The 13,622-nt window shown below is 34.8% G+C and overlaps 1 protein-coding gene across 5 annotated transcripts in view; it reads left to right on the forward strand.

Moving 5' to 3' along the window:
- MTA3 (metastasis associated 1 family member 3) overlaps positions 1-13,622 on the forward strand; it is a 228,968-nt gene that overhangs the window by 38,547 nt on the left and 176,799 nt on the right. The gene's annotated exons all lie outside the window — the stretch shown is intronic.

Genomic DNA, 13,622 nt, shown 5'->3' on the forward strand with positions numbered 1-13,622 from the left:
AGGACCAACCCATCTATAAAATATTGACACTGTAGTAAAACAAGTGGAAAAGATATTTCTTCTTTCCCTTTTAAAGCAGACAATGCATAGAGAATTCAGGTCTTTGTGTCTTCTTATTTCAAAATATTGCCTTTTTTCAAGCATCTTGTCTCTTGTAGCAGGATTGAAACAACTCTTTTTAGCCTTGGCATAGCTTTAAATTCACTGATGTTTTTTAAATTTTATTTTATTTATTTATTTATAACCTAGCACAACTACCTATGCCTCTTTTGCTACATAGAACTATTATTTTAAATAAAATTTCAAGTAAAATAATTATTTATGATTTGGATCATATTTAAGAAGCATGAGTCACTATGTCTTGTTATGTTTACAACCATGTTTGCTAATTAAATTAAAAAAGAAAAATGTTTCTTTGGAAGTGTCTAGATTTAGATACTGTCTTCAAGAGTCATGGTATTTCTTTAAAAAGAAAGGATTATGTGAGAAGAGCATCACTTGCAGTAAGTCCAAGGAGTTCTGAATGCCCCAAATAGATGTACTTGTAACCTTAAATGTTGTATTTTCTATTCATCATGATCTACTTTTTTTTTGCTGCTATACTTTTACTTGAACAAAACCCCCTATTATTTCTAATTTCTACAGACCTTATTAAATAAATGTATGAAACAAGAATAATTTGATTTCTGGCAAGTGGCACATTATTTTACAATGAATGCTATTTAATAGATCACCTGCATTATTATTCTGACTTTTCATTTAATAACCAGAAATAGACTATAGGAAGTGACTTTGGGTTTGTTTATCAAATGTGCAGACTTGTTTCAGAACAGGTTTATGAATAGATTATGATCCACTGCTATTCTTGCTGTAAAATGTACCTGCCATAGGGAGAAAACCAGTCCTGTAGATGTTCACATGCTCAGGAGGAAAGCTTGCCAGAGGGCTCATGTGAAAATGGCTGTCTCAATGTGTGTGAGAGGCAACTGGGAAGTTCTGATCTAATTCCCAAGTACCTGGTTGAACTGTAGGGTTTTTAGGATAAGCTAGGGTTGTCTGCCAGGCAGGAAGTATTTTTCTACTGATTAAATTTCTAAAGACAGAGGTTAATTATGAAATAGTGAATATTAAATATAAAGGAAAGCTTTTCCTGTTCAAATTTTACTTATTTGATTTTTTCTAAAATCCATATTAATTGAAACTAAAGTTACCAAGTTCTTCTGGAGCTTAATGTTTTAAGTCCTTGGTTTAGTTAAAATGAGTAGATAATCTCTCTTGTACTTCATGAAAATATGATTTCATTGTGTCTTACTGTCTTCTTTTCCTCACACCCCACTAACCCCCAAAATGCAATAAGTGGTGCATTCTTCTTGCTGCCTTCAGTAAGAAATGATAAATCCATCAGAGCGAGAAGCACGAGGCTGCCCACAAACCAAGGATCTGTTGGTACGTGGAGCACTTGAGCAGTTGGCTTGGATTAATCTGCACCTATTTCAAGTGGCTGGTGGAAAAAAGAGCTTGGTTTTGGGAGGATCAAAATATCTAAATTATGGTAGTTTGGACTGATTTTATTCTAAATGTTTCCATAGCCCTCTGACCTAGGAGTAAAAACAAAAGATGATTCAGTTGTTGCTGTGTCTTTATATAAGCTGATGGCCTGGAAGTTAATCCATTTGCTGTCAAGCCTTTTCTTTCATAAAAACAAATCTAAACAATGTTTAAAATTAATAGATTAGAAAAGTTATATTTGGAAACTATGGGATTCTGTAAAGATTTTTTTGTCTTTATGTACATTTTTCAGCCTGTAATGATAAAAGTGGCTAGTGATCTCTATCTCCAAACTGTTATGCTCTAATGGGTAACTCTTTAGAAGTGTAGAGCCATCACCTGAAGTTAAAAGAGAGAATTTAGGCAACATCTTGTCAGTTCAGAAAAATCAGAGTTTATATCATCTAATAATAGTATTATTAGATGATATCAAATAAAAAACATTCCTGAATTTGTTCACACATAAAAGTTGTTCTTTAATGTAAAGGAAGAATACCTTTTTGAAGGTGGTTGGTAGGCATATTTTATATTTACAGAAAATCCCCAAAACAAACAAAAAGATAAACAAATCCAAGATTCACACACCATCCGTTGTTTTATTTTCAAAGTTACTGGCATATAAATCCAATTCAAATGATTAAAGACAGTTTAGATTAGCTTTCACAAGACCAGTCACAAAATGGCTGAAAAGTAAAAAGAAATTCTACAAACATGAAATTAATTTGTTGTAAATCCAGTGATGAATTCTAGTAGATTAAAAATTAAAAATGCTTGTACTTTCTCCATATTGTGGTAACTCTAGGTTTTATCTGGATAGACTATGATGTGTTTGTTTTGATTTTTTTTTGTGCCTATTGGACATTTATGTGTGATTTTTGTAGGAATAGATTTTTTTTTCCTTGCATTGATGTTGCCATTTTTGCATCCTTGAGTAAAATGTACTGCAAACCCAGGTGACTAGGTCAAACTTTGGATAATGCAGCATATCTGCTTCTCCCTGCCCCAGAGGTGTATTGGATAAATTTATATTGCTCTTTAATTTTTGAAACAAAAAGAGCATTTACTTTCATAAGACTGAAAGGTTTATTAAAATCAAGATGCTTGATAAAGTCTTCCAGATTCAACTGTTATCTGTTTTTCCACTTTAGGATATGTTAAATCATAAATCCTTTCACAATTGCAGTAAACAAATGTAAACAAAGTTTAAATTTGGTTGAAAATGCATAAGCCTTGTAAATCCATGCTACTTTTGTTTGTAATGATGTAGCTAAATCATTTAGATCACACATGTAGTGAAGACTGTAACTTTGGAGAAAGACCAGAGCAGATTTCTTTCCACAGTCTCTTCTGACTTTTGTTGACACCATTCTTGGGAGTAAAACTTGGGAGTAAAAGTTGTCAGATTTGAATGATTTTATGGTTGTGTGAAGTCTTTTGTCCCCCCCAGTGCCAAGTGTTACAGTCTGTCTCTACTCTAGTTTGGAGATTTTGAGTCTTTTTTGTTGCTTTAAATATGCTGATAGAGAGGAGACTGTTCTACAGCATTGACTGAAATTCTGGCTAGCAGGGTACTGAAGAATGTCCTTTCTTTGTTTGAGCAACACATTCTCCAGTGGCTTATCCTGTGGATGTAGCACCTTGTTTCCACATCTCTTTCCAGTGTGGGGTAACATTCTTCTCCTCTGTGCAGAGCAAGAATAAAAAGGTTTATCTCTGAGAACCAAAAGCATGAATTTGGGCAAGGAGTGTCTTTTTTCTGTGGAGCATCCCTGCTCCTCAGCACAGGAGCAAGGTATCTGGTTCTCTGCATGTGATGGCCAGAAGCTGCTGTGTGGTGCACTCACCTAGAGTGTTTGATCAACAAGTTGTAAAGCCTGTGACTAGTAGCTTCAATAAGCAAAGCTAAAAGCCCTAAACAAGCAGAACAAAACCCTATACAGTGTTGGTATTGGCAAGTCATTATTAATGTTGTTACTTGGTTACAAGGCATTCTTTTATAAATTGTTCTGAATATGGTCAAATTGTTGTCACCTTTAACTAGCAAATTTTATTTAGTCGTGTTTTATGTACGGGGAGATTGCACCCAGGCAAACTGGTTTAGATTCTTGGTAGACTTTTTATATAACATTGAATCTTGTCTCACAGCTTTAAAATCCAAATGTTTTTAAAATTCTGGCATTTCAACCAGTGTCTCATGCAGTGCAATAACTGATGCAGTGACAGTTTGTTTTACACAGTTGGCTAAAAAAGCAGAGAATGAGAGAGAAAAAGTGCTAGCATGGCATTAGGGATATAGTTTATGAAGTAGGATAATGATTAAGAATGGGAGAAACGGGAAATTTTTTTGCTCTGTAGGAGTGCTTCTAATGCCTTGTTTTTCCTGTCACATGCCTGTGCTGCTCTTTCTGCCTCATGCATGCCATCATAGGCCTAACTGCAGCTGTCACACAATTTAAATGGATTTACACAAAATAAAATGCATGACAGCTTAGCTAAACAAGCACAATTGCAGTCATGTTGCAAAAAAGGAAGCCAATTGTTTACAGTAACCTCATTGGCCAAATCAGAAGTTTCTTAAGTAATGCCTACTTTCATTCATTCATGGTGTTGTGAATCAAGTGCAAAGGCTGTAACCAGGTCAAAAAAAGGTCTTCTGTCTGTCAAATCTCTATTAAAACTTACAAAGCAAAGGATATTTTCTAAAAAAATCTAACAAAAAATTTTATCATGACTGCATTATAGGCGTGATATGTAAGTCTAGTGAAACTGTCTGCATTAATTCTCTGGCAAAAAATATCCCAACCAAACAATTGTATTTTTGAGAAAATATCACAATTTGGAATAAGTTTCCTATGATTTTTTAAAAAAAGTGATTTATCAAAATAAATTTTCTGATGTTGCATTTGATTTTGTTTACCAGGATGTGGTACAACAGTGTGGTGCTAGGCAATGTACGATGTTTAAGTGTTGAAATCAGGATTTTCAATAAAACAGCCCAGCAGTGAGGAAGGACCATGTGAATCAGACCATCAGCTGTTTATCCCTGCAGGAAATCTTGTCACTTGGGGTTTGCTAGTTTTCTTAAAATTTGTTTAAAGCCTATTAGAAATCCAATAGGCTGTCACCTTGAGCTTCCTCATGAACCTCTATGATCCTTTTTTAGTACTTCAGTACTTGTAAAAAGTACTTATAAAAAGCCTTCAGTACTTACAAAAAGCCTGTTGACCATTGTGTCTTGGTTGCAATTTTGGTTGATTTGGCTAGCATGGCTGTGAGCTTTGACTGTGCTTAGTTGCCCACATTTTTTCTTTAGCTCACATTCCCCCCTTCACACCCTAGGTATAACACAACTTGCATCTTGATTGGTAGCTGTTGTATTCCTAAAATCCTGTAGAAATCTGGAGAAGATTCTTGTCCAAACTCAAGTAGCTCGTTGCTGTTCATAGTGTATAATTGTTCTTCATAAGTATAGGAAATTTATTTGGGAATGAAGGGGCTGAGAGAAGCAGCTCTGTGGTAAAGTCCTGTGGTGCTGGCAGGCTGGGAGGGGATGTCAGCCAGCACTGGGGTCTCGTGTTCCCCTGGGCAGCATCCCCAGCCAGCCACATGCAGGGTTATCTGAGCAGGGGAAGTGTTTATTTTTAAAAGGTTTTTTTTTATAATGGTGTGAGGTTTAGTTAACTAAACAGATTATTTAGCTATGATTTTTTTAAAATTTATTTTGAGTTTGGTTAATTTTTTTAGTAATTGTTGTATGCCAATCCACCGCTAACTGTGGATTTTTGGTTTGGTGTGTGTGTTTTCTGGTTTTTTCTTTGCTTTCTTTTTTTTTTTTGATTAACATTCAGATTAAATGTATGAGATGGTATTTTTTGTTTGGACTTAGATGTTTATTAGTTTTTATTTCTATTATAGTCTTATAATTGTGAGTTCTATAGTATTCTATTAATAAATTATAAAATTGAGTTGTAGTTCTCTTTTTATAAGGTTTTTAAAGGATAAATTGTTTAATTAAGAAGATATACTTAATTTTTTTTATTTTTAACTTATCTATTTGTGACTTGTGGATTTTTTTATTTAAATATACAATACTACTTAAGCTTATGAAAAAGGTGAAAAGGATAAAGAAGGAGGATTAGCTTCTGCTTTAAAACTTCTATTTTGTTTTATATATATTACTATATCTTAAATCTTTAAGTTTTTTACTGTGATATTGCACACTTCTATTCAAACTACACACTCATAATCTCAGTTTTATCGTGCAGTTTTGGAAACTTTCTTTATGGCTTCAGGTTAAAGGTAGTGTTTTCTTGGGGGTCAGTGTCTGTTAGTGCAGAAAGTTAAAAATTTTAGCAGCTAGGGTTCCAACAGGGAAGCGTCTGCTGGGGATGTTTACTGCCTTCATTGCCTGGGTGCCGCAGCTCCTTGGGGCTCATGGTGCCCGCTCTGAGTGTGCAGTGAGCCAGGCTTGCCTGGGCAGAATGGAGCCATGTCAGAGAGGGACATGGGATGATGGATGCAGGAAGGGTTAGCCTTGAGTTGGGAGATGAGTTTTCAGTTTCTGTGCAGAGGTATGTGGCAGGAGCCAAGCAACAAGGCATTGACAAGTATGATGTGGTTTAAAGGTTTATATGGGGAACTGGCTGCTGGTCCTAATTGAGTGCCCGATTCCGGGCTGTTTGCAAGTTCCTGTTTTCATAGCCTGGAGGGGTGATCTTAGACTCTCATGCCAATGGTCCCCTCCCAGCTGCAGTCCTGTTCCCAGCCCGGTGCTGCTTATCTCTTCTCTTGCATCTGGGTTAGAACGGAGACCTTAGGGAATTCTTTACGGGGCGGGCGGGGATCTGACACTATTGGGTTCTCTCTGGCCATTGAAAGCAATACAAAGAATGTGGAGCGGGCAAGGAAGAGGAGTAGCCCCTGCTAAGACATGCAGAAGAGGAATTAGAGTCTCTGAAATGGAGGGAGAAACACCCTGTAGCAAAGATGTTCTGTTCAAAGCATTTTTTTTTCTTCTAGTAAATAAAATTGTAAACTGAATGCTGGAGTCCCTCTTGCACACCTGAAAATACCCAATGAGTGCCTAGAAATAGCATTTGCTGTGCAGCTGATTTCATCTTTGAAGCCAAGGCATTTTAGAATTAATGCAGTTCAATTAATTGTGTTCTTGATAGGAAGAAGGGAAGCAGTTGGGCAAATTTAAGCTGCAAATTTTGGATGACATACAGAGAAACTTAAAAGTTTCTAAAATGCTTCTGTTTCAAAAAGAATAAGTTAATTCCTTTAAGGGTGGTTTCTAAAGTTTCACTGTTTCTGTTCTTTTTACCGAAACTCCATTGTAAGAGTATATTATTTTTAATAGACTAAACATACCAAATGGAAACTATTAAACTCAGTCCAAGCCTTTTAATGTTTAAGACTATTGGACTTTCAGGATTTTAGGTTTAAACATGATTACAGGTAATCATGTTTAAGAGGCAGATGAGAAACTCATTTACAATCTGTTTGGATTTTTAATATTATGAAAGTTCAGAATTGCTTAGACTTGGTGTATTGTGTTTTCTGATTCTATAAATGCTTCCCATATAACCGATTTTTTTTTCTTTTATTTAATTGATAAAAATATACCTTAGATTAGTGAAACTCAACTGTAATCTCACGGGGAGGGATCTGTTCTGTTACTTCGTGGTACAAAATTCTCCCATTTATTATCTGAACCACTGCTGAATTTGAAAGTCACTCATACAGCCAGAGACCTGCAGCAGTCATTTGAATGGTGCATCTGATTTTCTTGTCAAAAGTCTTGTGCTGGCTTATTTCTGTTAGTGTTGATGTAGTTGCAATGCTTCAATGCTGTTGTGAGAGGATAATAATCAGTCCTTTTTTTAAAAAAACCCGTTGATATGAAATAGTTTTAGAAGGTTCTGTATTCAAATATTTCAGTTAAAAATTGGACAGCCAGATACTCTGAGGACAGACTAATGTGTGTTTGTGAGGAATATCTGACAGGATAAACAAATATTGTGTCATTGTGTCTTATTGATTTCCAGAAAATATGGTCTGTAATTTGTGCTAAGTGATCACTTTTTTTGACAGTTGCTGGATATTAACTGGACATATTAATACAGCAAGTAGTTCTTAAAAATAAAATTCAGAAAATATTGCCTTTTTTTTTCCTGAGTTCAGTGTTTCACAAATATCATCTGTCTAACCTTTTGTTTTTAACTGGCTTTAAAAAATCATGAGGCCTCATAATTTTGAGGCCATGTTAGTGTTTCCTTTGTGAGTGAAACAAAGTGCTGTTACAAGAATGAGTAAGTGGAATTAGAGTAAACCCAGCTGCTTAGGTGTGATCAAAGGAAGAGTTGCTTTTCTTGTGCACCCACAGAAGGTGACAACAGCAGCACCTTTAGGCTCTTCCATCAACAGTATGTGAGGGAAAGGTTTTTGTGGAAAAAGCTGTCAACCATGAAGTTATTTCTGGATGGGGTTGAGGAACTAGTGTGTCTACTCACTTGCATATCTGCCTTGTTCTACATATAGCAAATTGGGAGTTCACAGTCAGTGTCTCTAACCAGGGTTCTTGTCAATTCAAGATGACTTTATGGGATCCACAGAGCAGAAAGCAAAGCTCCAAGTCTGAAATAAAAAAAAAAATACCTTTAGGGGCAAGTACAAAAGGAGATGGTTATGCCTAACTCAGGTTTGCTTCCAGATGCCTAGGAACCTTGTAGAAATTGATTCTACCAAGTTCAGTGTGAAATGCATTGAATTTTTATATTTGACTGAATCTGGTAAATCAGCAGCAAAATAAATGATAACTTCAAAATATTGGTTAGAATCTTGGTTCAACTATAAGATGATGGCTTTCTATTTCAATGCTTTTTTCAGAAGGAATGCATGGAACAAAAGATATAACAAATAGATTTAGGAGTTCCTATTTGTGGAAGCTGCAGTAGAATGCCAAACATAACAGGTGTGATGGTGCTAACGCTGTAAGACTCACCTTTATGGTCAGAATAGAAAAAAAATGTTGCTGAGACTTATTCATCTCAGCTGAAAATGTATATTTAAAATTGATCAGATATTTAGATGAGATGAATCTCAACAAATAATAAAAATTCCTTGTTATATATGCTCAAATATATTTTGTTCTCAAATGGGCTTTCTGTTGGTTGCACTTTTGATTTTGAGTTAACATGAATTTTTTTTCTATAGTACCTTCTAAAAGTAGGAGCTGTTCAGGGTTAGCCAATTGAAACATGGTAGTCCCTTGTCAGATTTGAAGATTTTTTTTTTTAATAAAGCTTGTACAGTAAATTTTGCATAATTAACTGTCAAATGCTTGATTACCACAAACAGTAACACTTTACAATGTTGTTCATGTCAAATTTTAATAGGATTATAATATCCTTTACATCACTTTTGCCAATCTCACTTCTAGGGAGCTGAGTTATTGATTTGTGTACTGGACAATTAAAAGCACATTGATTTAATCTTATCAGTTTTATTAGAAATTAAACGAAACACATGTAAATGGTCTCTTGATTCCTGTTTTCAGGAAGGAATTTGCTTCAGCCTAATCATGCATTTGCAAGGAAAATCTGTAGTTTAGGACTGCAGCCACATGTACTACAAAAGCTCAATTAGGTATTTGAAACTTTGCATTATAAACTACAGTGTTTTATGAAGTGTTTTCAGTGATGTTATTTAAAAATACTTGTTGCCTTCTGGTCCACTTTGTTGAGGTATTAAGTGCATGTATAATTTTGATCAAACAGATCAAAATTATTGTGGTGATGGAAATTTCTGAGCTTCAGTTCTCAGATCATTCACAACTCCTATGTTAGCAGTCATAGGATAGCAGATGATAAGATAGAAGAGTTGGAAATTGTGCTGTTTATCAATTAGATTTTACAGAGATGAGTTCTTTGGGTTGTCCTGTTTGGGATAGTTGTAGTGGGTTTTTTCTGGTATTGTTTGGTTTCTTGTTCATTTTTCGCTCTGAATTGTAAAAGCAGGTCTGCTTTTCTCAACTTTGATTTATGCTTGAGGTCAGTCGAGTTTTTGGTCTTTGTAAAAACAAAAAAGAGCCATGATACCCAGCTGTCTTTAGCTCCTTGAGGACACTTAGGCTTCTGTTATTAGTGTTCTGTTTGTTATGAAGCTCCTATTTCTCTACAGCTTGAAGGAAATGGTTCAAGTGGCCCTGTGCTTGCAGTGCAGCATGAATGGTCTGTGCTGCCTGTTGGTGTGGCAGGTTGGCCATGATAGCTGTCAGAAAGATTTTATTGCTAATAATAGCTGTACAGCCTTGGCTGTGATTGTTCAAATACTAAATGAGTTCTGTCAGGTAGTCAGCCTTATGAAGGGTACAGTTATTTATTGTGTGCTGTGTATGTGCTTATTATCCCCGTGGGCACTCCAATCACTTTTCAAGCAGCAACGTCTTAGTGTTTAATTGACTTTGCTGGTATTTTCTACCTCAATAACTTCACCTAAAAGGACTCACTGTAAGTTCAGATGTTTGTTTCTTTGCTGTTTTACTGCAAGTCTGATTTTTCTTCTAAGTTTATTCTGTAGAACATGAAAAAACAAATAGCAAATGCAGATGAAATGTGGTTTTTTACACTTTATAAGTCAATATATATTTCATCCTAAACAAAAAGTTCTTGTCTGAATTGTTTTGTTTACATTTATTCACACAAAAAGATTTTTTTCTCTTTAGAATGCTTAAGTAACAAGGAATTTGTATATTTTGAACATTAGGGCTTAAAAAAACCCAAAAAAAGACAAAACACAACTCAAAACTGTAGGACCACAGATTTAATTTTAATTTAGTCAGGGTTTTGGTATGGTTTTTTGTTTTGGTTTTTTTTGTTTGGTTGGTTTTTTTTCGTTTTGTTTTGGTTTTTTTTGGTCTTTTTTTGGTTTTTTTTGGTGGGGTTTTTTGTTTGGTTTCTTTTGGGGTTTTTGTTTGGATTTTTGTTTGTTTTTTTTGTTTTATTTTGAGAATAAATGTCTCTACATTATAGTATCCCTTTCTTAAAGCAAGTATTTTAAATACTATTAATATTCATATGTAGTATTCTAGTATTCTTTTATTTGCACTCAGAATCATTTTCACCATGCTTTCCTGAAAACTCTGTTGCCTCATCTGTTATTTCAGGAATTTCAGCAAAACTGAAAGCTGCTCTGTAGGGTTTTGAGAAAGAGGCAGCCTCATTTGTTCCTTCCTTCCAGCACTGGGCATTTCCATAAGCCAGCCATCCTTGATGCTGCATTATGTACAAGTTGGTCATTAAATGTGTGTTTGCAGTTCAGCTTATTCTGAGCTCAAGTGCAATTCTTTCTGTTAATTTCTAGGAATTTAGAACATCATGAATTTAAGCTCTGACTGTTTTGTGAGTGCTTGTCTTTTGATGATCAGTGATTAAATTATAAGTACTGCAAGGCTCAACATTGAGAGAGCTTTAAGGTCAGAGGAGGCAGTCCTATTTCAAAAGGGATTTTTCAAGTGCAGAATGATTAAATGTTTTTATACATTCAAGCTCTAGAGGATAAGTGGTGACTGGACTTTGCATGTTTTATTGGCTTTAAAAATGCCCAATAGCAGTTTAAATGCTTATAGACAAGTAACATGCCTTTATCACATGATATTTTTCATTTATAGTCTCTCTACATAGCCTGATTTTATTCTCTAGTCCTTATATGTCTTACATTCATGAATTTTTACCATGAGATTTGCATAAACATATAATTCTTTACCTGAATAATGGAAATCTGAATATACCTCTGTCAGGCAAGCTAAGGCAGAGGGGAGATCGGTTTGAAATTGAAAGGTAAACAATTTTTCTTTTGCCTACACTTTTCATCTAAGCTTTGTCATGTTATTTTGATCAGAGAAGTTATTTGCACATAACTCAGTTATATTTTTTGAAGAGTTAAGTGTAAATTTTGGAACTTTTCTTCTGAATTTTTTTATCTGTACTGGTGAGAATTTCAAATGATAAAAAATTAAATAAAAATGAGTAATAAGAATTTTATGCAGGATGAATATGCTGACTGTTTTAGTGAGGAACTAATGTGAATATGCTGACTGTTGTAGTGAGGAACTAATGTACTTTTCATCCAAGGAGAAAGCTCAGATTTTGCATTAGACTGACAGGTTTAATGTCTGGAACTTTGTTCATATACAGTACAAGAAAATTCAATGTGATTCTATTTTTCTCCTCTGCAAGTTAGAGAAAGTGTTTGCAGACTGTCTAAATAGCAGCATGAGAATGCGATTCATGAACTGAAACTTCATTTTCACTGATTTGTTGCCTATTTTTAAAACAATGGTACACAAACAACACATGAAACTATGTTCAAAAAACCATTTAGGATTACCTGCAGGTAGTATACTCCCAAAGAGTTCTGGCAACAACCTGCTAAATGCTTGATCTGCTAAATCCATATTTCAGTGAAAGAAATTTCATTGTGTTGGATGCTAAACTCATCTAGGGGAGGATAAGAACTAACAAGTGCCTCTCTTCCTCATCCATGCCATGTTAACTGAGAGATATTCCTGTTCCACAAGTACAAAACTAACCCACAGAGGTGAAGACACTGGATTGAATTCTTATGTATGTGCTGAGCATTAAGAAAACGAGCCTTTACAAATGCCTCCACGTTTATCTGCTGAGGTGTCTGGTGAGTCTGAGGAATTGACACACACATCAAAACTGGCTGATTTCAGGAGGTTGGATGAATAAATGAATTTGCTTACTGGGAGGAACTCTGTGGTTGGAACTCTTGGTGTCCAGTTCTGTCAATGGAGAGATCTACTGCCTTATTATGACCTAAACCCCACAGCTACAGATTTTCTGTCCTGTGGAATTAAGGATCCAGCAACTGGCACCTCTGTTTTGCATAATCTGAAAGCTGGATTCATTCAGCAAGCTGAGCACTGCAGGTGTTTAGTATGCATGTTTGAATTGAATTCACAGCTAAATTACTTTCTGAGAAGGAGAATAAAAAGGTTTTTTGAAAAATAGTGCAAATCATTCTAAATGCGAAAATAAAACTTTATACATCAGAGGTGTCTTTAAAACCAGATACCTCATCAACTGTTTTTCATTGAAAATTAAATTTGTATTGTTTCATTGGCAACCATTTTAAAAATAAAACCTAACTTATAGAATCATATTTCAGTTTCTTAATAATATATTATATTGCAGTATTATGTTTAAATTCAAAGAATTTCACTCTAAGGAGCTGTTTATATTGAAAGTTATGTTCTTTTAGTTGGATACAAGAAGAATATAGAATCATGCTGAATCTGGTGTACTAGTTATCTTTGGTGTATTTATCTGCAGGAAGTGAAATCTAAAAGACTAGGTAGATATTTAATTTCTTGTACCTCATTTTAATTGCATTTGGTTTACTTCTGTTTTGTAAATTTTTTCTTCCTTTTTTTTAGAGGGGCATATCATGCTTTCATTTGTCTGAAATGACTAATTGAAATACAAAACTTTTAAACTATTTTTTGAAGAAAAATCTTACTTTTTACTGGAAGACACTCATGAGAAATAAGGAATTGAATGATTGATGAAGAGTAAACCAGATGTATTTCTGACTATCTACTAATGTTTTCCAATAAAATTAGTCATCAGGATTAGACAGGCTGTAATAAAGTTAGAAGCAGTGACTAGAATAAATTAGATGTACTGGTATGTTATATCAGTTATTAAAAAAAATTGCTTTCTCAGTACTTCTCAGAAGCTGTAATTGATATGCTGCTGGTGGTAAGGGAAGGTGACACCTTTAAACTGAACTTCTCAGATGCCGTGAAAATGGTGAAAGTAAAACTCCCCCATTCCTTTGTGAGCTGGGTTTTGCAGTATAACCAGTTAATGCTATGATAACTTTATCATCTGTTCAGTTTGAATGTCTTATACTTTGGTGTCAAATTCAACAATGTATAAGATAAATGTTGATGTGCTAACAGAGAAATTGCATCTTAAAGTGGTTTGCCAAGTTAAAAATCCTATGGGATGTGGTACTGGCATGATCAGCGAAGAATTGGCAGC

Source organism: Agelaius tricolor, unplaced genomic scaffold, assembly GCF_023055355.1.
Source record: "Agelaius tricolor isolate 1412-34295 unplaced genomic scaffold, bAgeTri1.0.p SCAF_1, whole genome shotgun sequence".
Classification (NCBI taxonomy): domain Eukaryota; kingdom Metazoa; phylum Chordata; class Aves; order Passeriformes; family Icteridae; genus Agelaius; species Agelaius tricolor.